At 34.1% G+C, this 22,813-nt stretch overlaps 1 pseudogene; it reads left to right on the forward strand.

Annotated features, from left to right (window-relative positions):
• Positions 1-8,191: 8,191 nt before the first annotated feature.
• Positions 8,192-22,598, forward strand: LOC116124614 (annotated as a pseudogene).
• Positions 22,599-22,813: the final 215 nt, after the last annotated feature.

The following is a 22,813-nucleotide window of genomic DNA, read 5'->3' on the forward strand; positions in this document are numbered from 1 at the left end:
AATCTATATATATATAGCTTTAGTTTATTTTATTATGTGAGAGTTATTAATTTGTACTGTTATATTAGTCAACCTATTTATATATCAACAAAGCTACGGACACCAAAAAAGTTGCACTGAAATTATGTACCGGCCTACGTATAACACGCCTCTCATTTTTTTTACAATTTTTTCTAGTGAACGGCCGTCCATCAAATTTGGACGGCCGTTCACTCACATGAATGCCCGTCCATATTATATGGACGGGCGTCCATATACAACGGACGGACGTCCCTATTTAAAGGACGTCTGTCCATAAATAAAATATGAAAATAAAAAAAAAACTTTGGGGACGGCCGTCCATAAATTATGGACGGCTGTCCCTTACGTTTGGACGGGCGTCCATTCCTAATGGACACCTGTCCATACTTTAAAAAAAAAAAAAAAAACGTTTGGACTGGCGTCCATTCCTAATGGACGTCGGTCCATTATTTTGGTTTCTAAAAATTAAAGAAAAACTCTGGAAGGGACGGGCGTTCGTAAGGAATGGACGCCCGTCCATTACTTACATTTTTAAAAATAAAAGAAAAACTTACAGTTTCACGCAAGGCTGATGGGTTTGAGATCGCCAATGCAGTTAGGAGGTGTTCGTTAGTTACAACCATTGAATTCAACACCTCAGCATCACTTGTCTCGTCCTCTAAGTAATGACATCCATTTTCTCCTGAATACACTGAAGGGTCGCTTCAGTACAGAGAGCAGCAAGATCTACTCCCACATAACCATGGGTATCTCTTGCAACTCTTTCAAGATCAACCTAAAACATGCCATCAAATAAGAATGTCACTATCCCAAAGAAAAAAGACATAAAATGATTTATAAAGAAAAAAGACATAAAATGATTTATAAAAGACGATGAGATGAAGCAGATAAGAGTCCTACATCTTCCATGCTTTTAGCAAAAGTTTATAATTATATTTTTAATTTAGGGTAAGAGAACGAGAAGTTTTGAATATTTTAAAGCATCCATGACCTTTGTAAGTTGGAGCAACTGGAGACGCTGTTCAGTCTAGTTCAGTCTCAGTTTCATCCTTCTCTTTTGTGTGACATGCAGTTAATCATGGTTCAAGAATTGCATAGCAAGTTGAAGCAACTGGAGACGCTGTTCTCCAGGTTGATGTCCCTCAAAAATCCTAATGACCTTTGTAAAAAGGTAATTCCATGGAGGCAAGAGTTTAATATTTTCGGGGAAGTCAGTAGCAATGAAGAGAATAAGGATAAGCTACAGAACTTCAACCAGGATGCAAACGTACTAGACTGGCTGGAGGACGTAAAAAGTTGGTTGATGATGTGCAAGAGATACTGCATGAGATTGCTATCACTGGAAAGAGTTCACAAAAACGTAAGTAATGGACGGGCGTCCATTTCTTACGGACGCCCGTCCCATCCAAAGTTTTTCTTTAATTTGTAGAAACCAAAATAATGGACGGNGGGATATGTATTCATACTTGTTACAAAGCCCTCAAGCTCATATGAGGTCAGAGTAGGTAGAATTTGAGACCTCCTAGATAGAGACTAAAGCATATTACAAAATGGTGCATTTAAGCACTTACTTGCTAACTTTACAAAACACACCCTAAGCGCTACTTACAAACTTTACAAAAACACCCTTACTAACTCTTATTCCTAATGAGAAGGTGAGCTTGGAAAGTTGAATGATTTATTTTATATTTCTGATTGATAATGTAAAGAGAATGGCATATTAACAAACCATAGCTGTACTCTTATGTATTAAATTAATATGAATGAGAATTCCCATAAAAAATAAAATGATATATTAGCAGTGCCAAACAAATGAATTGATCACCTAATTCCACATGAAAGTGGGTTGTTTTATAATATGATAGTAGCACTCACTGATTATTCAGTACATAGTTTGTTGGGTGAATGCTCGAATCTAGGTCAAACTAGAACAGCTAATGGCGCTCCATGTGATCGATACGAACACTATTTGTCTCATATTAATAACAAGATTTATCATGTGGCCAGAATATCATAATAGTTTTATAAATGTGTCTATGTTTTTATAGTATTTTGATGCAGAGACAAAACACAAGATAAAGAATCACTTGTATTTGGTAGAGGGTATATTATTTGCTCGATTTAGACTCGATACGCACACAACAAACTTTGAATCCATCGTGGATTTGGGCATCTTTAAGGCGGTTTTTCAAGAGTGTTACTTAGATTGTTTAAATAATTTATCAAAATATGTAAAAGAAAAATTAGAAGTAAAGATAGAATGGTAAACATCCTCCTATGCGAACCTAATGGTAGGACACAAAAGTTAAATGTGATCAACCCATGTTGAGGTTCTTAATGCCACACACGTGTACTAATGAGTCTTAGGTGAAATATTGTTTTCAAATGTATGTTAATATAAAATCTTATTGTGTATACATTCATTTAAATATTCATCAAGAGTTATTAAATATATATTACACAATGAAATCTTATTGTAAAGTAAATTTGTTGGGAATTATTACTTTTAACAGATTATTATACTAGATAAGTTAGTAGAGTGTAATCAAAGAGATTGACATATTTGTAATGAATAAATGTCTAAAACATAAGGATTAATTATGTCTTCATGCATGTTTATTGTTAAATTTATAAAGACTTTGTTAATCCAAATTCATCACTCTTATTTTATCTCTATAATTTTTCGAATGAGGTCTACGTCCATATCATGAGGATCATATTTCTTTCAGCAGGAAATTGAGCTAATAAAAATTTCCTTCCAAGTTGACTAGCCCTCTCTTTATAAATTTCAATTAGAACATAAAAATTAATAGGATTGAAAAAAAAAAAAAAAAAGCCCAGCCCGACCCGATCGGGGCATATATAACACCCGGGCCTGGGTTCTGCCAGGAAAGCCCAGGCCTGGCCTGGCTGTGATATGCTATAGAAGTTTTGTAAAATTATTAACCGTACATAAATTATTGAAACCCCCTAATAGTCCCCTGAAAAACTTTTAAAAGCCCCCTTAAAGAATTCAGATACTTGTATAATACAACCTGCCAATAACCCCTTACAGAATTATAAAATACAAAAAATCTGTTCTTCATATCAATAGAAGCCGAGCCTGAAGCCCGGGTACCTGGCCCGCGCTTGGATTTAATAAAAAGAAAAAATCGGGCCGAGCCCAAAGTTCTTACATCCTTAAGCATTAGTGTCAACAAAAGAGTAGATAATAAGTAATTCCACAAAGTAATTGCTTGGTACAGTAAAACCTCTCTATAATTATAATATTGGGATCAAACTAATTTATTACTATAAAGAGGTTATAACTTAATAGAGGTATAGTTACAAAAAAACTATTTTGATTTCTTATTTTATATTTCATGTTTTACTAGTATGTATTAGGACTTTAATTAATTGTTTTAGTAGTATTAGGATTTCTTATTTACTTTTAATATTACTTGTTTCTTATTTTATAATTTATGTTTTGGTAGTATTAGGATTTCCTATTTACTTTTAATATTACTTGATTTCCTATTTTAAAATTCATTTTTTTTTAGTATTAGGATTTCAATTCATGTTTTAGTATTAGTAGGATTTCAATTCATTGTTTTAGTAGTAGTATTAGAATTTCTTATTTACTTATCCTATTATAATTATGATTAGCCTGCTATAAATAGGGTTGTTATGTTTCAACTTATTCAATCAATTTTTCAATAAATCTTCCACCAATTCAAGTGATACATTTCTTCTTCCTCTAGCAAATCAATCATGTCACCCAAAGTTAATACACGAGCTCAATTGACTAAAAGTATTCGTGTTGAATGGTGCAAAATGAAATAATCAAACCCTTGTTGGAAGCAGAAAGATCTTGTGAAGTGGTTAGAAGATACTCATTGTCTTAAGGTATCACAAGCAGCAATATCTAAGACACTCAAACGATCTGATGACCTCCTTCAAGAAGAAGGATTATTGACCCCAAACACAAAACATTCAAAGATGGTAAAGTACCCAACAATGGAGTCTGCCCTCTATGAATGGTTTGTATGCCATCAAGAGCATGTCAATATGAATGGTGAATTGTTAAAAGAGAAGGGAAATATTTTTCTAAGGAAACTCTATCCCGAAGCTACCTCATTTGGATTTTCAAATGGATGGTTGGAAAAATTCAAGCAACGACATGCAATTCATTCCTTTCGTCATTTTGAGGAAAGTGGTTCAGTTAATATGGAGAAAATTGAAGCTAGTTTGCCATCAATAAGAGAGGAATTAGACAAATGGGCTTGGAAGGACATTTATAATAAGGATGAAATTGGCTTATTTTATAGAATGAAAGCCAATAACTCTCTTGCAACAAAGCAATTGGAGGGCCGAAAGCAAAACAAAGAGAGGATTACAATTGTTATTTGTTGCAATGGCGATGGCTCTAACAAACTTCCGCTTTGGGTCATCGGTAAGTTTCTTAATCCAAGATGCTTTAATAATGTTAGCCGTGATAATCTCAATTGCAAGTATCGAGCGAATTCAAATGCATGGATGACATCTTTGTTTTTTATGGAATGGCTTAAGTGGTTTGATAGCTGTTTGGATAGAAATGTCTTGCTTATATTAGATAATTGTACTGCACATGGCAAAAAGGAGAATCTCCCCCCACTTCATCACACAACTGTTCTGTTCCTACCACCAGATAGCACTTCCAAAATCCAACCATGTGATGCAGGCATTATTAGAAATTTCAAATGTTATTATCGGCTGCGCTTTAATCGCTTACTTTTGAAACTGATAAAAGATCAAGTATTGGAACCAGAAAAGATAAGTGTCCTTGATGGAATTGTAAATGCAGTTGCTGCATGGTCAATTGATGTAAAGCCACAGACAATTATCAATTGTTTTAAGCATTGCAAAATTAGGACCTATGATGTTGATGAATTGCAAGTTACAAATGAAGTGGATGAAGAGAATAGAAAAGTCATTGCAGAATTGAGTGATCAAATTCGACAACTTCACTACACTAATCAAATAGATATTAATGTCTTCCTCGATCATCCAAATGAGCAACAAGTCGTATATGCTTTAACTGAAGAAGAAATCATCGACGCAATTAGACAAGAAGAGAAATGACATAATCCTGAGGATGATAGTACAGAAATACAAAAAATTTCGTGTCATGAAACTCTAAAGATGCTTGAGAAGCTAGAAATATTTTGGCTTCAACAAGAAGGTGTCCACGCTAGCCAGTTATTATATACCCGCAAGTTAGAAGATTTGGTAACAACTCTAAAGCATAAATCATTGTCCCAAACAACTTTAGATAAATATTTTATTTCATCATAAACCTTTAATGTAACATAGCGTATTTGTTTTGCAATATACAAATAATTATTACTATGTGGAGGCAACTTTCCTTAAGATGGGAATTAAAAAAATTATAACTTATTACAATGTGGAGTTTATTCTTATTTATAATTATCCCAAATTGGGAATATGACTATGTAGAGTTTATTCCTATTTAGAGTATCACTATATAGAGGTTTTACTGTACTTATTATAATCATGCTACAGACACTGATTATTGTCACCAACTTTTTATACTGACGTACATAACATCCGGTCAGATGCATTCACGTTAAAAACATAACACTTCTTCCGTGAATGAACAGTTGTCCAACAATTATAAACGTTTGTCCATATTTGATAGAAGGTCGTTTACTACGAATGGACGAGTATCCAAGAAAATAACAATAAACTCTCATCTTTATAATATGAACAGGAGTCCATTTCCTCTGGATGGGCGCCCACCTCATACGGATGCTTGTCCATAAATTTTAAAAAATAAAATAATGGACGCCTCTTCATATAATATGGATAGACGTCCATTTGAAATAGATGGCTGTCCATCTAAAATTGCCACAAATTAAAAAACTTTTTTGAAAAGAATTTGCTTTCTTGAGTCGAAGAAACCACTTGAACACTCATGGCCAGAAAAAGAAGTTGAAGCTAGAATAAAACAATTTGTTTTAAAAGCACTATTTCTAAAGTCTACTTCTCCTCGAATAAAGGCATCCTACCTTGAAAGTAACAACACCATTTCAACCAACTACTACACGCAACAATAATGGTGGCAAGCAAACTAGAAGATGAAGAAGAGGAAGAGATACACACATTTACTTATTTTATTTAATATATATATATATATTTTTTGGTTTTTTCCTCCATTCATCAGGTTATTTCAGCCCACCATGGCACGTTATTGTCAATATGGATGGCCGTCCATTTTAGATGGATGAAAATCTATTGTTATTTTTATGGACGTTCATCCATTTGTAATGAATGGTCATCCATCAAATATAGACGAATGTCAATAATTGTTAAACGACCGTTCATTCACGGAAGATAGTGTTATATTTTTAACGTGACCGCATGTGACTTGATGTCACATACGTCGGTACAAAAATTTAGTGGCAATAATCGGTGTCCGTAGTATTATTGTAATAAGTAATTCCACAAAGTAATTACTTGGTACTTGCATGTTTAGATTTGTGAATTATATATATATATAAACCAGGTAATTGTCTCTCCCAAAACTTGTAATATCCCGTACTTTTACAAAAAAAAAAAAAAAAAAAAANATATATATTTGGTTTTTTCCTCCATTCATCAAGTTATTTCAGCCCACCGTGGCACGTTACTGTCAATATGGATGGCCGTCCATTTTAGATGGATGTCCATCCATATAATATAGATGAGTACCTATTATTTTATTTTTATGAATTTATAGACCGGTGTCCATATAAGGTGGATGCTCATCTAGAGAAAATAGACTCTCATCCATATTATATGGATAAAAATCTATTGTTATTTTTATGGACGCTTATCCATTCGTAATGAATGGTCATCCATCAAATATAGACGAGCATCCATAATTGTTAGACGACCGTTCATTCACGGAAGATAGTATTATATTTCTAACATGACCGTGTGTGACTTGATGTCATGTACGTCGGTACAAAAATTCAGTTGCAATAATCGGTGGCCGTAGTATTATTGTAATAAGTAATTCCACATAGTAATTACTTGGTAGTTGCATGTTTAGATTTATGAATTCTATCTTTTATATATATATATATTTTAATAAACCTGATAATTGTCTCTCCCAAAACTTGAAATATCCCGTACTTTTACGAAAAAAACATTTAATCACTACCGACCTTCATACAAGATAAGGGGGCAAATTTCCCCCTAAAATTTGAAAAATCGCAACAAACCTTATTATTCTTACATAATTGTTGTGCCCCCTCAAAAATTAATTTTTTTTATATATAAATTTCACCTTTTAAAACATCATGCATTATTAACTTTTGAATTTTATTTAGTTATTTTATTTCATTAAACTACTCTCTATTTCTAAATTTTTTTAGTAAAAATTTTAATACTTCAATTTGATTATTGATATAAAATCTTGTTAAAGCCCTGAAAACTTTTTATAATTATAAATAATTTAGTTTTCTCTTTCTTATCTTCAATTTTTTTATTTCCTTGCTCTACTTGAGATTATTGATTGATATCTCAAAAGTTACTAGAACAATAAAAAAAAAAAAAAAAAAAAACATATTTTCTAGTATAAAATTTCAAATATAACATTTTTGTAATATGATAAAGAGAAAAAAAATTATATCATTAAATATTATTATATGGATGGTACCTCCTCTCACATAAATTTTTGGATCCGCTATATATATATATATATTTTTTAACTCTAGGAGGCAATTCCAAGGACTAGACCATAAAAGGATGATGAATCTCTTCTTGAACTATTTGATTTGGCTACATCTGCTAGAAATTATAAAGCCACTCATCTATTATGGAGGTGTACTTTAATCAATTAATTATGATTAAGCCATATGTCATTCGTTTATACAAGCATAAATCCGTAATATCCTAATTTAATCAAACTGATAAGATTAAATCCAACCCAAATCAATTCGGTTACATAGAAGTTGCCCATTTTCTATGTTGTTTGGAGTATAATTATCTTTTCCGTTTGGTGTAAGTTACAAATAGATCCATAAATTTCTAAAAGTAACAAAACCACTCCAAATTTATAATTGTTGTGAAATCCATCATGTCTTCTCTCTATCTTTTGTTCATCATATCGACAATCTTTTCAAGCCATGCAAGAATATGGGCGGCTATGGCGACTCCAACTCGGGGGACGTCGGAGCAGCTGACTTCACTGACTCGGGAGCTGATAAACGCCGCGAGGGAGCAGGAGTTCTTCCAGTGGTTAAAGAGGGTTAGGAGGAGAATACACGAGTATCCAGAGGTGGCTTTTGATGAGTTCAAGACGAGTGAACTCATAAGATCAGAGTTTGACTCACTTGGGATTGAGTACAGGTGGCCGGTAGCGAAGACTGGGGTGGTGGCTTCCGTTGGGTCAGGGGTGCAGCCATGGTTCGGTCTGAGGGCTGACATGGATGCTCTTCAAGTGCAGGTTCAAAACTTCAAATTTCGTTTATTGTTTACGTAGTCAAAAGACTCAAAACCTAAATTGCCAATTTCATTATTTGTTATTTTTATTATTATTTATTAATAACTGGGTCATTATATTGAGCCGAAAACTCCTCTCTCCAAGAGGACAAAATCATATAGAATAGGTATAAGAGTTATGTTTTATAAATTGCAGTTTCGAAGTAAGCTGAACTATAGTTTTAACGAAAACGAAGAATCTGTCAATTACATAAATGTAAAACTATCTCTTTATTACTTCTAAAATGGTGATAATTACGATAATGATATACGATAACAACAAAAGACAGTGCCGATGATAAATAATAACAATAAGTATAATTATATATCAAATAAGGTTATTTGTATAAGAACATAAATCTTTATATACGACCTATGGGTGATTTAGTAGTTTGATAGAGACTTTTGAATGTATTATTCAAGATTTTCTAAGTTTGATTCTCTCCTCCGGGTGCTAATAGGGATAGTCATTGGAGTTCTTATCCGACCAATAATTTTAAAGTCTCAAAGGATTAATTGAACTACACATAAGCTGACCCGACACCCTCCGTAATTAAAAAAAAAAAATGTCTTTATAAGAATATAGATATCTTTATATTTCAATAATATCCATTAATCTTCTTGCGTCACTTCTGTTTTGAGTTAGTATTTTGATATACATGATTAAGTTAACTATATTGGTTTTTGTCAAAAAACCAAAAGAAATAAATTAATGTACTTTCACCTATAGGAATTGGTACAGTGGGAACATAAGAGCAAGGTCAAAGGTAAGATGCATGCTTGTGGCCACGATGTTCATGTCACAATGCTACTTGGAGCAGCTAAATTACTTCAATTGAGGAGACATAAATTAAAGGTAATTAATAATTAAATTCATAATCAGAAATTATATAAATCTAATCTCTTCTTATTTGTTTGTTCTTTGAATTTTCATTTCAAAGGGCACGGTTAAGCTTGTCTTCCAACCTGCAGAAGAGGGTTATGGTGGTGCATACCATATGATAAAAGAGGGTGCTGTTGATAAGTTTCAGGGCATTTTTGGGTTACATATTTCAACAGAAATGTCCACCGGACAAATTGGTTCGAGACCAGGTTCTATGCTTGCTTCTTCTGGGAGATTTGTGGCCATAATTAAAGGAAAAGGTGGACATGCGGCACGGCCTCAAGATACTAGAGATCCACTTCTTGCTGCATCTTTTGCCATTCTTGCACTCCAACAAATAATTTCTCGAGAGACTGATCCTCTTGCTGCAAGGGTAAAAACTTAAACAAGTTTCATACAAAAAGCTGATATGGTTTTATGAGCTCTTACTTCATGTGCTTTGAAGAGTGAAAAACGGCTCGAGTTTAAACACATATACAAATACTATCTTTGAGGACATCCCGAAATTAATTTTGCCATAATCATGTTTATAAACTGTTAGATTAATCTCATCAGATTGAAATGATATGTTATGACTCGGATCCAATGGTATAAATGTAGGATCCTGATAAAATTATATCTGAATGTTCTGATTAGAGAATTTCTGTTTAACATTACTCATACATGTAAATATATAACGTTATATAGGTAATCACAGTCGGACTCATTGAGGCAAGCCAAGCAACAAATGTAATCCCAGAAACCGTGAGATTTGGAGGTACTCTCCGGAGCATGACTACAGAAGGTCTTTTTTACCTTCAGAAAAGAATCAAAGAGGTAAAAAATCAGAAACTTTTTGCCAGTCTCTAGATAATGTTCTACATAGAAGGAGGGAGGGCATCAAGTGTGGTCGCTTGACCCCGTTAGCTTTGGAAAATCATCAAATATATATATATGAAATTAACTTATAAAATTTGAAATTTCACATCAACAATCATCAAATATATCAAATTAAATTCTTATTTTTTGACAAAATACCTCACGAATACATTTAATAAATTATATATATATATATATAATTTAATTGCAAAAAGAACAAAATGAATAAAGTTGTATATCTTTTTATATACTCTATAAAATAAAGATCATTTCTAATTAAAATTTGTTTGTCAAATTAAACTACTGTAAATTGTTTTATGTCTTAGTAATTCTTACTAAAAAAAAACATATCATAACGTTAAATGAGAAAGAAAGATAAATATCAAGAACATCATGAATACCTTAAATTGTTAACAATTCAAAAATCTGTATTTTGATGAATTATTTAATAGGTTGAAACATAAAAATGAGATCACAGACAAAAAGCTACAATGAAAAGTGAAAACTAGATAAATGGTTGAATATTTTATTAATAAAAATGTTAATGTAATTTTATTTAGAGATGTTTGTATTTGTGTTAGCTTAATAAATTATCCATTACTTAATTTTCTTGATTTTGTTTTACACTTGTTGAGCATTGTAAGTTTATTTTATATTGTCAAACATAATTATAAATATATTAATTTTATAAAGAATGCTATAAATAATTATTCATATTTTAGTATATGTTATACCCAATATAGTCTTTATTACAAATTTATTTACAACTGTATTGTAAAGTTTGACTAACGCCTTGACCCCTATAATGAGTGTCTAACTATGTGTTAACCATATGATAAAAAGGGCGTAGATTGTAGTTCGGTAAAACATAAAGGGTCACACTGTAACTTTCCAATATGCTGTCGTTTTGAGTTGACCTTTTTAGTTAATCGCTTGAGCTCAAATGAGCTACTGTACTACTTTCGTGTATTCTCTCCTCTGTATATAAGAGAGATTTATGATTGTATTCCAGTTTTATCAATCAATACAAATCAGATCTATACTTTGTTCCTTTCTTCTTTTAATCTTCACATGGTATCAGAGCCATTGACTCGCGTCAATGGCTGCAAATTCTGGTGTTGATAGCTCTTCAAAGAACATGAATAAACTTGCGTCAATGGCTGAGCTTCACTCGTCTATCATTCCTTCAAGTCTTCAAGTAATAAATCCGAAGCTAATGAGGGACAATTATCGCGATAACTACCAGTTCTGGCGTTCGCAAGTTTTGTTCACAGTAGGAGCTCACGGATTAGAAGAGCATTTGACATGTTTGATCCCCTGTCCTGAGCCTTTACTTACCTCGCCTATTGATATTTCAACTGAATCAGGAATAATTAGTTCTAAAGAAACCCTAGCTAAAGAGAAAATCAATCCTGAATATGTTGCTTGGAAACGCATTGATAAGTTTCTTATTACCTGGTTACTTGCGTCAATATCCGAGTGTATGTTTACCTGTGTATCTAAGTGTCAATTTCTACCGATGTGTGGTTTACACTTGAAAATGAGTTCTTGTCAGAGTCTAAAGCTAGGGCACTTCACCTAAAGAACTTACTTCAGAATACTCAAAAAGGTAGCCTTAGTGTTAGTGACTACATCAAGAAAATGAAAGGCATAGCTGATAGTTTAGCATCTAGTGGACAAGTTGTTTCATATGAAGATGTTCTTCAATATGTTCTGGATGGATTAGGTCCTGAATTTGATGTTTCTGTAGTCAATTTGACTTCCAGACTTGAGTCTAGGTTTGATTCTGTGAGTATTCAAGAAGCACAGTATCTTCTACAGAAATATGAACTAAGACTAGAGAAATTTAACTTTGTTGATTTTCCAGTAAGTTCGGTTCACATAGCTGCAGTGAGTAATTCTAGTAATTCTCATTTTAAACCTACTCATTCAAGTACTGTAAACACCTCAGTTAGCTCTACTAGAAGTCCAGCTTCTCTCACACAATTTACACCATCCTTAAACAATTTATCTAATCCCTCTTACACATAACATTATCCTCTAGGAGCTACTATTCCCACTGAACAAACCTTTTCACACTATACTCCTCCCCAGCCTTACTATAATCTGTCAGTACCTACCTATAGACCTGTCGTCTTTCACAATACTAGCAGAGGTCGTGGTAGGAGCAATGGTAGAGGGAGGCCAATATGCCAAGTCTGGAGCAAGATTGGTCACACTGCAGTACAATGTTACCACAGGTATAACCACAATTATAATGGGACCTCACCTCAACACAACCCTTTCCTACAACAACTAGGTGATGGATCATATTTCTCTCCTGGTTCCTAAGTTCCTGACACTCTTGGACACAATTTTGCCAACAATTCCACTAGTAACATTCTGCCATAACAATCTATCCAATCCTCTTAGTCACATGAAGGATCACAATATCAAGGACAGTTTACTGAAACCTCTCATCAATCACAATCATAGCTCTCAACAATTTCACAACAAGGATTCCAAGTACCCAACAAACAGCAACAAACACCTAACCAAGCCTATCTAGCTTTTCACCAGAACACACAGCAACAAACACCTAACCAAGCCTATCTAGCTTCTCACCAGAACACACAGCAACAAACACCTAACCAAGCCTACCAAGCTTCTCACCAGAACATACAGCAACAAACACCTAACCAAGCCTACCTAGCCTCTCAACAAACCTTACCTATCAGTTGCTATCCCTCATCAGATCCTTCCTGGTATATGGACTCTGGTGCTACCGACCATGTTACTGCAGATCTTAGTCAGTTGAATGTGAGCATAAATTATGGTGGAACTGAACAATTACAAGTAGGCAGTGGTGAGTTTCTTGATATATCCCATGTTGGCTTTGCTTCTTTACCTAGTTTTCTACAAAATAAATGTCTACATCTGAAAAATGTTTTGTGTGTACTACGAATTACTAAAAACTTGCTCAGTATATCCAAATTTACTAAAGACAATAATGTTGTGGTTAAATTTAACTCTGATTGTTGCATTGTTAAGGACAAGGTTTCCAGAGCAGTTTTACTACAGGGAGAACTTAATGTTAGGTTATATCATTTGAGAGTTCCATCTGTCAGTTCTCAGGACACTTTAGCTCAGTCGTCTGTTCCTCTTAATGCACAAAGCCTAGTTTCTGTCATCAGTCACAAACCTCAGTCTGTATCTACTCTAAGAGATAAGATACCACACAAGAGTCATAGTGAGTCACAAACTAATGTCTATTCCTCTACTGTTAATGCTACTGATAATGCTGATAATAAGCACACAAAGTCAGTGCTGGATAGTTGTAATGTTCCTCAAATAAATAAAATCATTTCTATTCCTGATTCTGATTACTCTTTGTCTAATAATAATGTTGAATTTGTTAGTAGTATTGATAATACTTATTCTAATAATAATATCTCTAATGGCAGGTATACTGGTACTAATAGTCATATTGTTGATAATACTCATAATAAGAATGCTAGTTCTGTTGTTCCTGCAGTTTTTGATCATATTGTTCCCTCTGTTTTTAAGGCTGATAATATTAATTCTGTTAATTGTCCTGATGGTTCTGATGCTGATGGTATTAATTCTATTGATAAATATCATGTTGTTGATAATGGTAGTAGTAATTCTGATGTCAATTTGATAACCAACCACCTGTATCCTTTAGCTACCAGCCACCTGTATCCTTTAGCTCTTCAAGTCACCTGTCCTAAACAAAACACTTCATCACTCTGGCATAAACGATTAGGACATCCACATTCTGAAGTTTTTCAGAAAATTATGTTGCAAGTTAACCATAATCCTTCGAAACATATTCCTTCCATTTCCTTTTGTGATGCATGCCAACTTGGCAAGATGCACAAAAACAGTTTTCCTGTCTCTAATTCTAGAGCCACTGTTCCTCTTGAACTAGTTCATAGTGACATTTGGGGTCCATCTCCAGTAGCTTCCATTGAAGGCTTTAAGTACTATGTGCATTTCCTTGATGATTTTAGCAGGTTTACCTGGCTTTTCCCTTTAAGAACCAAAGCTGAAGTGCATTCTGTCTTTGTTAAATTTCATCATCTAGCTGAGAGACAGTTTAATCATAAACTTAAGTGTCTACAATTTGATCAAGGTAGTGAATATAGGGGTTTAGTTCCTTACCTAACCAAGTCAGGCATTCAGTTTAAGCATTCTTATGCTTATGTCCATCAACAAAATGGACGAAGTGAGAGAAAACATAGGCATATAGTTGAAACTGGTCTCACTCTATTGGCCCATGCTTCCATGCCTATGAATTTTTGGTGGGTTGCATTTGATACTGTTGTATTTTTAATCAATAGGATGCCATCTGCTGTTCTTGATTTTCATTGTCCTTATCAATTGTTGTTTTGTAGATTGCCTCTTTATTCATCTTTAAAAGTTTTTGGATGTGCATGTTTTCCTTACCTAAGAGATTACAATAGGCACAAACTTAGTTTTCATTCATCTAAGTGTGTGTTTCTAGGATATAGTCTATTTCATAAAGGCTATAGGTGTTTAAGTCCTGAAGGTAAAATCTTTATTACTCCCAATGTCATCTTTAATGAAAATGAATTTCCTTTTGTGCACAACTTCCTTCAGTCTTCAGTTTCAACTTCTGCACAGTCAAAAAACATCCCTTCTAGTATTAGATTTCCCTCTTTGTCAATACCATCATCAGTGTCACCTACTGGTTTAACAGCTCCCAGCAGTAAAGTTCCTCCAGTAGTATCATGCTTTGCATCCATTCTTCCTTCAACAGTTGGTGCACAAAATTCTTCCTCAACATCACTTTCTCATCAATCCAAGAATGTTTCCAACAACACTTCATCTTTAGAACATGTACCAGTCACAACATCTCTTTCAACACCTTCAATATTACACCCTATCACCATTCAAAAACAACACACCACATCACAATCTCGCAGCTTAAAAAATCAAAAATCTTCACACGATCTGGAACCTTATTTCTGTCCTCTTACAGTTGACTTAACACCATCTCACTTTGTAATTACCCCCACTAATAATCCCACTACATCACAGCCTCTTATCACACAAAATCATGAATCTTCTCACTGCCCTCTTGTAATTGATTTGACTCCATCACAGTTCCCTACTTCATCAACTGGTCTACCTATTGCCTTAACCCTACTAAAACAGATCACTCACTGTCAACAACCTGTTCTCTACCTCTAAACACACATCCTATGTTAACTAGAGCAAAAACCAGTCTTCAACACAAAACTGCCCTTATCATATCTGGCCAAGAACCTATTCTACCTGAACCTAATTCAGTTACTGAAGCCTTGGTCAGTAATGAATGGAGAGAAGCCATGCAACTTGAACATGATGCATTGGTAAAAAATAACACTTGGTCCCTTGTTCCCAAGATGAGTGATATGTAGATTGTTGGTAACAAATAGGTCTTTAGGACAAAGTTTTATGCTGATGGGTCTCTCCAAAAGTACAAAGCAAGGCTGGTTGCCAAGGGGTTTCAGCAAACCCCTAGTTTGGATTTCTTTGAAACTTTCAGTCTTGTAATTAAGCCTTCAACCATCAGAATTATCCTAACCCTTTCTGTGGCCAATGGGTGGGACATTCAACAAATGGATGTCAATAATGCCTTCCTAAATGGCACCCTCAATGAAACAGTCTATATGAGACAGCCTAAAGGGTTTGCAAATCCTCAATTTCCTACTCATGTTTGCAAATTAAATAAAGCCCTTTACGGACTTAAACAGGCTCCAAGAGCCTGGTTTGATAAACTAAAGTTTGCTCTTCTGGACAAAGGATTTAAAAACTCTATCTCTGATTCCAGCCTATTCATTTTCAAAAATGATTCCTACATCATCTATGTCCTTATATATGTTGATGATATCTTAATTATTGGCTCCAATATCTCATTCATACATCAGCTTGTTCAAGATCTTAATGATCAGTTTGCCTTAAAAACTCTTGGGTCTATTAAGTACTTTCTTGTGTTGGAAGCCACAAGGACCTCTGCTGGAATTCATTTGAAGCAAACAAAATGCATTGTTGATTTGTTGTCCAAAACTAAGATGATGGATGCTCATGCGTGTCCCACACCCATGGTTGTTGGCACAAAACTGTCTTCTATTGATAGTGAATTGTTCCAAGATCCCAGCCTCTACAGAAGCACCATTGGAGCGCTTCAATACCTAACTCTAACTAGACTCAACATCAGCTTTACTGTCAATAAGCTGAGTCAGTTTCTACAAGCACCAACGGAGCTTTAATGGCAAGCTTGTAAGAAAGTTTTAAGGTATATCAAAGGTACACAGTATCATGGGTTGCAGTTCAAACCAGCTGCGTCTTTGAATGTTGAATGCTATGCTGATGCAGATTGGGGTAGCAGTTTAGATGATCGACGGTCCACAAGTGGGTACTGTGTTTATCTAGGACCTAATCTTATCCAATGGAGTTCCTGAAAACACAGAGTTGTTACTCTTTATTCAACAGAGGCTGAATATAGAGCCTTAGCACACACAGCCACTGAAATAGCTTGGTTACAAAGTATGTTTTCTGAGTTAGGATTGATTCTGAACACTCCTCTAGTAATTTGGTGTGATAATGTCAGTGTTGGTGCTCTTGCTGCAAATCCTGTTTTTCACTCAAGGACCAAGCATATTGAGATTGATATTCATTACATCAGGGATCAGGTTTTAGCTAATAAACTCATGGTTCAATATGTTCCGTCTAAACTACAAATTGCTGATGTCCTTACTAAAGCCTTATCAGCAGCTCAATTCCTTGAATTAAATGAAAAATTAAATGTTGTAGTAATGACCAGTCCAGAGATTGAAGTAGAAGCTCAGATTAAAAAGTAGCAGTTTAGCTGTAAAAATGAAGATCTGGAATTGATATGGTGTATGTGTTGTTTTTTTCTGGAAGTGATCTGATGTCTGTGTTGTTTTGTGAGTACAGGTTTGCAATTCTGGAGGTCTGGAAGTAGGAGTTTAGTTGGTTTTGTGAGTGCAGTTCTGAAGGCATTATGAGTGCAATTCTGGAGGTCTAAAGGTCTGAAGTTGTGAAAATGTTGCTTTGATGTGTACTGAGTAAGAAGCAGTTAAGTTATGAAAATGTAGGCAGCTATGCAAATGCAATTCTGAAGCTGTGAAAATGAAGTTTGATGTGTGTGCAAGAGTTCTTTGTTGATGTTGCAAGAGTTCTCTGCTGATGTGTATTGTGTTACTGGAAGAAACAAGAAATCTGATAAAAAAAAAAAATAGTAGCTATGCAAATGCAGTTCTGAGTGAAAATGCAGTTCTGAAGCTGTAAAAGTGCAATTCTCTGCTAGTGTGTATTGTGTTGCTGAAGAAATCTGATAAGAGAAATGCAAAAAAAATGCAGTTTGTGTTGCTGGAAGAAATCTGATAAGAAAAATGCAGAAAAATGCAGTTTGTGTTACTAGAAGAAATCTGATAAGAAAAAATGCAGAAAAATGCAGTTTCTTTTTGGTGCAGAAAAATGCAGTTTCTTTTAAAAATGCAGAAAAATGTAGTTTCTTTTTGGTGCAGTTTCTTTTTGGTGCAGTTCTGAAGCTATACTGAGTTTCTGAAGCTGTACTGAGTATAAGCAGTTCTGAAGCTGTAAAATGAAGTTGATGTTGTATGTTGCTGGAAGAAAACAAGAGGCTTCAACCATATGCAGAATAGTCCAGTTTGAGGGGAAATGTTAACCATATGATAAAAAGGGCGTAGATTGTAGTTCGGTAAAACATAAAGGGCCACACAGTAACTTTCCAATATGCTGTCGTTTTGAGTTGACCTTTTTAGTTAATCACTTGAGCTCAAATGAGCTACTGTACTACTTTACCAATTCTTTTCTCTTTCGTGTATTCTCTCCTCTGTATATAAGAGAGATTTTTTATTGTATTCCAGTTTTATCAATTAATACAAATCAGATCTATACTTTGTTCCTTTCTTCTTTGGGGGAACGACTTAAACATACCCAAGGTTTAACGTAATGACAAGTTGGTACCCAAAAGGTTTCAGAAAGACAAATAGATACCTTCCGTTCTATTCTGTTATAGAATTCCGTTTTATAATAATGAAAATACTAAAATGCCCTTTGAAGTTTGACATCTTAGTTTTTTATTAATTTATCATTAGTTAACTAATTCAATTACATAAATACCCATATCATTATGGTGAATTACATTATGCCCTCATGTTGCAAGTGACCAATTTATCCCTGTTTTACATCATTATGGTGAATTACATTATGCCCTCATGTTGCAAGTGATCAATTTATCCCTGTTTTGGCTGAAGCAGTATCAATATACTCAATTGTGGCTGAAAATTGAAATTTTTCATAATTTAAAAGAAAGCATTCATAATTAACATCAATTCAGTACATGATATTCAGTATCAATTAAGTCTTCATGGTTTAAACAGAAACAATGAATTCAGTACATGAAAATGTGATATACAACTGAAACTTCAAACTTCAAATCAGGTTTGAAAAACTGAGCAGTTTCCAGATGCACACCATAGCTGCAAAAATAGGCACAAAATTGTCCTCTTCTCCATCCTGCAAATCCACAAATGCACACCCATAAGCTGCAAAAACAGGCACAATTGCAATGTAATAAACTGTAGATACATACTCTTGTCTAGTACAAACATCATCATTGCAAATCCACAATAATGGGAATGCATCATGCAATCAAACCATTTATATATATATATATATATATATAATTCCACAATTCAATCTTGTTAATTTAGCTCTCATTCTTTGCCTTAATTCTCTTCCGTTTAAATAAACAGAAAGAGCAGAGCAATCAGCCAAGAACCCAAACAATTTCCAACAATTTATGTTTCTTGAAAGAAACAGAAACTAAAAAAAAAAATTCATATGTGATACCCTTCTAATACTCAACCCCAAACAATAAAATTGTAGTAACCCTTTTAGACAAGAACCTATACAATAATAGCAATCAACAACCAATAAACCAGAGCAATCAGCCAAGGAAAGCATAAGTTTGACTCATATGATCTCAAATGTTGATAAAACTTCAGAAATAACATACTTTAGGATTTCACCAGTGAATTAATCAACCTGTTTTATTAGCTGCTATTCTTGCCTTTTCAATTATTATAAATTAATGTCGCATAATCAGTGTAGACCTTCACTGGTGTTCACTTGGCAGTTTGGCAATAAAGTTATAGATGTCACTTTCCATTTCACTAAAACTTTGTTTCTGGTCTTTCTGCAAATCTTGATATTAGCAGAAAAGTAATAGAAGGGAAACCTCTTCTATTATATTCAGTAAGCTTTCAATTCTAAAATTGGGGGCTTGGTCTAATGGTACAGGATTGACATTAAAATGAGGATTAATAAAGGAAAGAATCAACTTTGAAATAAGAAACCAATGAGAATCACTTCTCCTTTTTCATGAGTGCCCATAAAGGCAAGTTCCAAACATTCTTCTTAGCTTTCTCTGGAGCAATCTACCCCAGGCTCTTCCTTCTAACATCTCCTAAATGTTAAGTTTGATTATAAACCAAATTAGATTTCATTTAGGCACAGATGCACCTATACATCTACATGCAATAACAACTAGAGTTCAAACTTAACCATTCTTAAAAACTACACAGAATAAAATGAAAAGCTTGCAGAATAGCAGAATAATTCAATGCAAAGTGAATGATTGAACACACCACCAGCAACTTTAGTAAGCAAGTACAGTATCCTATGTGTTTGATTACGGAAACAAATGTTTCAAAGGTATTCTAATGCATTAAAATTTCATATTATAGCCATTTGCACTCAGATCAAGTAACACTAAGCATTTAAATAGGACAATTTCAGATCAAGTGCCAAGAAAATTTGGGATTGTCATCAGTCCTTTATTTAATTAGTTTTAACCAAATTTGGTTTTTGTCATTTTGTTTCTTTTATGTTAAATGCAAAATAAGGTTTTACGTACACAAAGTTTTCTTCTTGTTGAGTAAAACAGTAATGATGACAAAGGTTTTTGCTTCAAATTCTTTGATCTTACCTAGAAGTTGAGATTGCAATAGAAATTCTTTTTGAGAACATTTCAAATCATCCCATTCATCTAAACACATTTTCATCAAATTTTTTTATATCCATTGTTATTAAAAAGGCTGTATTCAGTTCTATATTGAACATACACAAATGATGGAAGCTCATTCTATGGCTCAAAAAAAGCCACCAACAGCAGAACACTGCCATTCAACTAAATTTATTAATGAGATGTTAATACTATTATTATCCAATGTTATGACACTGCAACCTGGAACAAAAGGCATTCAAATAAGATATTATTCCCTTATATTTTTGCTGGACATGCTCCACATGAACAACATAAATCTTCCCTCAAGGCTAAATCTATTCCATTTTCATCCTTCAGCCTAAGGCTAATTAAGAACCAACGTTGATTCATACTAAGTTAGATGCAAAATATTTGAGAAAAGCTTTATTCCAATTGCAGCAAATTTAAGCATTCATCACTTGTTTTTATGCTTACAAGATTAACGCATATAACAGATTTTTATACACATTGCAAAATTACAACACCAAACATAACCAGCTTTAACAACACCAAAAATCTTTTTGTAAGTTCATCCTGCGACCCAAAAATATATAAGACAAGCTATTCACACTCCTAATAATCAATTCAAGCAAACCAGCACCACCGTTTGGTTGGATTTTATTCATTACACAATCTAGCATATAATCAACTCTTTTAAGAACAAACCCTAAACCAAACAAACAAACAAAAAACCTTAAAAACAACCAAACATGCAAAACCAAAAACATTCATTATAACCAAAAACCAAACAAACAACAAAAAACTTTAGTTCAATCATCCTTTATCGTTGTCGTTACCCCACGACCCTAAACCAAACAATCTCACAAAAAACTTTAAAAACAACCAAACATGCAAGTCAAAAAAACCAAAAACTTAGAACTGCACTAAAATAACAAAAAACCGAAGAACAAACAAGAAAACCAAGAAGAAACTTTACCCTTCAGTTTTCGTTGTTCTGTCGTCGTCGATGATTTATACTGTTAATAACGCCGGCCTTAGTTCAGTCGTCCTCCACTGTCGTCGTTACCCCACGATTCTCTTGTTCAGTTTTCGTTGTTCAGTCTTCGTTGTTGTCGTTGTTCAGTTTTCGTTTTCGTTGTCGTCGTCGTCGGCCTCAGTTCAGTTTTCGTTATTCAGTCATCGTTGTCGATGATGGTCTCCAAACAATGGCGCAGCTTCGTCGTTGTTCAGTTTTCGTTTTTATTGTTGTCATCGTCGGCCTCTGTTCAGTTTTTGTTTTTGTTGTTGTCGTTGTCGGCCTCTGTTTAGTTTTCGTTGTTCAGTCGTCGTCGTCGTCGATGATGGTCCCCAAACAATGGTGCAGCTTCTTTCACAACCTTCCTTCAGAGAGTTGAGAAATGAGAGAGAGTTACAGAGAAATGAGAAGAAAACGAAGAGGCAAGCCAACTTTCGTTTATTTTATTATTATTTTTTTTAATCTTTAAAGTGAAGCTTCTAAAGGAAGCTTCGCTCCAGATTTCGAAGAGATATTTTGAAAGTTAAAAATTTGGTGATTGTACAAAATTACTGTATTACCCTTTATGAAACGGAAATCACTAACAGTATAGAACGGAAAGTACTTATTTGTCGATTCCAAACCTTTTGGGTACCCATCTGTCGTTGCAGAAAACCTTGGGTACTTGGAAGTCGCTCGGCCTTCTTCTTTTAATCTTCACACTATGTCCCGATGTTCTATATGGTAATTTTATTTTTGGTTAAATAACAGATCATAGAAACTCAAGCAGCAGTTCATCGGTGTAGTGCTACAGTAGATTTCATGGAGGAGAAAATGAGGCCTTATCCGGCCTTTGTTAACGATGAAGAAATGTATGAACATGCAAAGAGGGTTGGGGAGTCTTTGTTGGAGAACCAAATGTGAATGTAATCCCAATGGTAATGGGAGCAGAAGATTTCAGCTTCTATGCAGAGAAGATGGCAGCTGCATTTTTCATAATCGGATCAAAGAATGAAACAATTGAAGTGGATAACCAATTGCACTTACCCTACTTGTTTGTTAATGAAGATGTTCTTCCCATTGGAGCAGCTCTCCATGCTGCGGTAGCCATCTCTTACTTGGATAACAAGTTAACAACGATGTTGAAACACAATAGGAACATAGTAGAATCGATTGTGGTGATGGAAATCATCGAGAAAAGGCACACAAGATGCATCATAAATGGTATTTATGATAAGACAGTTCGCGAAAACTATGGCGTAACATTGTGATTATGTAGCAGTTTGATTCTTCCAAGCCAGAAAGTTTTGCAGAGCTAACTTTGAAAATGAAGTTAATAGAAATAAGTTAAAATGTGTTTGGTAAAATATTATATTTAAAATTATTGTTGAATTTTAATTTCAGATATCGTTTGTTTGGTTAATTAGATTTTTATATTGTTGCATGTATAATGACAAAAAAAAAAAAAATCTAATTTATCTAATCA

This window comes from Pistacia vera, unplaced genomic scaffold (genome assembly GCF_008641045.1).
Source record: "Pistacia vera cultivar Batoury unplaced genomic scaffold, PisVer_v2 Contig154, whole genome shotgun sequence".
Taxonomy (NCBI): Eukaryota; Viridiplantae; Streptophyta; class Magnoliopsida; order Sapindales; family Anacardiaceae; genus Pistacia; species Pistacia vera.